This window comes from Apium graveolens, chromosome 4, assembly GCF_009905375.1.
Source record: "Apium graveolens cultivar Ventura chromosome 4, ASM990537v1, whole genome shotgun sequence".
Lineage (NCBI taxonomy): Eukaryota > Viridiplantae > Streptophyta > Magnoliopsida > Apiales > Apiaceae > Apium > Apium graveolens.
In genome coordinates, this window is record NC_133650.1 from 249,724,262 (window position 1) to 249,727,841 (window position 3,580).

General features: G+C 37.5%; 1 non-coding gene across 1 annotated transcript; it reads left to right on the forward strand.

Annotated features, from left to right (window-relative positions):
- Positions 1-3,218: 3,218 nt before the first annotated feature.
- On the forward strand, positions 3,219-3,325 carry LOC141721936 (small nucleolar RNA R71). Its single transcript, XR_012574976.1, has one exon. It is a non-coding gene; the product is annotated as a small nucleolar RNA R71 (small nucleolar RNA).
- Positions 3,326-3,580: the final 255 nt, after the last annotated feature.

A 3,580-nucleotide genomic window follows, 5' to 3' on the forward strand; every position in this document is an offset into this window, starting at 1 on the left:
CTTGAACACATTAAAAGAGACCTTTTGATCGTAAACCTTCATCGAAAGCTCTCTTTTTTGCACATCGATCATAGTTCGGCCTGTAGCCAAGAATGGTCTTCCCAAGATGATGGGAATCTTCTTATCTTCTTTGAAATCAAAAATTACAAAGTCAGCAGGAAAGAAGAGTTTATCCACCTTGACCAAGAAATCCTCCACTATACCTCGTGGATAAGCGATGGAAGGATCAGCTAGTTGTAATGACATGTATGTTGGTTTCGGACCAGGCAGACCAAGCTTCTTGAAGATAGATAAGGGCATTAGATTGATGCTAGCTCCTAAATCACATAAACATTTGTCGAACGACAAGTTTCCGATGGTGCAAGGAATAGTGAAGCTTCCAGGATCTTTAAGCTTCGGAGGCAACCTCTGTTGCAGCACAACACTGCATTCCTCCGTGAGAGCAATGGTCTCTAAGTCATCGGGCTTCACTTTCCGAGAGAGAATACCTTTCATAAACCTCACATAGCTAGGCATCTGTTCAAGAGCTTCAGTGAAAGGTATGTTGATATGAAGTTTCTTGAACACTTCCAAAAACTTCTCAAACTGCTTATCCAGCTTTTTCTTCTGCAGCCTCTTAGGAAAAGGAGGTGGATGATAGATCTGTTTCTCCCCTGTATCACCCTCGGGAGGAGTGTGTTCCATAGTAGTCTTCATTGGTTCCACTTCTACTTCCTTCTGCACATCTTCTTCAGCCAAAACTTCAGATTCTGGAACTTGAGATTTTTCAGGCTCTTCGTCTTGCTGAATGTTGGGGCTTGCGACCTTTCCAGACCTCAAGGTGATGGCGTTCACCTGTTCTTCAGCTTCCCTCTTTCCTGGATTTATTTTTGTATCACTAGGAAGCGTTCCTGGTGGTTGATTCAATAAGGCATTAGCAATTTGTCCTATTTGGTTCTCCAGAGTCTTGATAGAAACAGTCTGGCTTTGGCATATAATGTTGGATTTTTAACGCAGCGGGGGCATGGCAAAACACTTTTACACATACAAAATCCAAATAAAAGCATATAAATCGTGAATAAAAATTCGAGGGATCGAATCTAACCTTTTAAAATAATTCAGAGACAACGATCAGAGATCCTTAGCAGTTGCTCCTCAAGTGTGAAGCACTCCACCGGTATCCACCAAGAAAACGATATTAAGGAGGAGGAAGGAGGTGGAGAGAATTGGGTTTTCCAAACTTTTTGGGTTTTCGGGTTCGATGTGGGTTGGAATAAAATAGTGTCTATAATAGTGTATTTATAGGCAAAATTTTCAGCTGAAATTTTCCCATAAATATTATTATTTTTATCCCATTTATTATTCTCATTAATAATTAAAACACCTTTTAATCATTAATCCTTTTTCTAAACACTTTAGAAATAATTCTCTCTCTTGATTTAATTTCCAAAAATTAAATCCTTTAATTAATAATATTAAGAACTTTTCTTAATTAATTTATAATCAATTAAATCTCATTTATTCAATTATTAAATTTTCCAATTAATTATTTATTTCATAAATAAATAATTATTAGCCATTATTAATTAATTCCTCCACCATTAAATCATTCTCTTTTTATGGTGTGACCCTGTAGGTTCAATATTAAGCCGGTAGTAGAAATAAATAATAATAAAACTATTTTATCATTATTTATATAAATTCTCTAATTTATTAAATATGATTAATTAATTAATCACATTTATTCTACATCGTGAGGGATACTTCTCAGCATATCGCGACTATCCGGATAATATGAATTCACTGCTTAGAATACCAAGAACCTATTCAGTGAATAGTTACCGTACAATAAACTCCTTCTACCCTACAATGTCCCGATTAAATACAAGGCATGGATCTCGTGTCAAGCCTATCTAATTCAATCACTTTGCTTACCATTTACTATGCGTAGTTCTATGCAAATTAGAAACTCCTTTCTAATTTCATTCACTCTGGCCAGAGATTCCTGAACTAGCATAAGTGGATCAGCCTTGAACATTCGCTTCCTTCACTGGAAGGGGTAGATCCTTTATTGATCATACACTATCTTCGTGTACAAATTCCTATACCCAGAAGAGCCCTAATAATTGTCCCTGGAGACTAAGAACTAAACTAAAGCATAGTTCAGTGTACACAAGATGACTATGATGATCTCAAGTCTAAGGATACTTGTACAACTATCACTAAGCGAACAACTGCTGACACGTGAGTGAACTCCATCAGTTGTTCAGCTGGGCGAGTCATGTTCAGTGAACTTATTCCATAATAAGCACCTACATACTAGCTATAGTGTCACCACACAAATGTCTATGAGAACAGACATCCTTCATAATGAAGCAAACATAGTATGTACCGATCTTTGCGGATTATTAATTACCAGTTAGTAATCCTATGACCAGGAACTATTTAAGTTTAGAGTTATCATCTTTTTAGGTCTCACTATTATGATCTCATCATAATCCATGAAAAGCTTTACTCTAAACTATGGTATATCTTATTTAAACACTTAAATAGATAAAGCCCGTAATAAAAACAAAACAGGTTTTTATTAATATCAATGAAATCAAAACAGATTACATAAAAGTTATTCCTAAATCCTAATACATGATTGGACTTAGGACATATTCCTTTCATATAAGAGCCTGGTTTTTGTACATAAGCCTCAACTCCTCCAATTCAGATTTTTCATTCGAAGATAGACCTGCATCATGATTTTGTTGTTGAATTTGGAGTTGTTGTTTTGGTGCAAATTGTTGCTGAAAACCAGGAGGGTTGAATAGCTTATTTCCAAAATGTTGGAATGGCTGTTGCATCGCATTCTGATTGTTGCTCCAGCTAAAGTTAGGATGATTCCAATTGTGATAGTGCATTGCTCCGTCACATGCGGACCTACACACAGCTCACAAACACTGGTTATCTGCTTAACACCATAGTTAGCCAGAGAATCGATCTTCATAGACAACGCCTTCAGTTGAGCAGTGATAGCCGTAGCTGTATCCACTTCAAGAACACCTGATACCTTGCCCTGTGGAAATTTATGGGTTGGATACTGATATTCATTAGCAGCCATCAGTTCAATTAGATCATAAGCTTCCTCATAGCTCTTAGCCCGTAATGCTCCGCCTGATGCTGCATCGACCATGGATCTGGACTGTGCTCCCAACCCATTATAAAAATAAGTGATGATCATCCAATCAGGCATTCCATGATGAGGACACTTCCTAAGCATCTCCTTGTAGCGCTCCCAAGCTTCATATAAAGATTCTCATGTTTGCTGTAAAAATTGAGTAATAGCATTCCTGAGTGCAGCTGTCTTCGCCATAGGGAAGAATTTAGTAAGAAACTTTTGAGCAAGATCTTCCCAAGTAGTAATCGAACCAGCTGGTAGAGAGTGTAACCAGCTCTTAGCCTTGTCCCTCAGAGAGAATGGGAACAGTCTCAGCTTCACAGCATCTTTAGAAACACCGTTGAACTTGAAGGTGTCGCAAATCTCAATGAAATCCCTAATGTGCATATTGGGATCTTCAGTTGGAGAACCCCCAAACTAGATTGAATTCTGCAT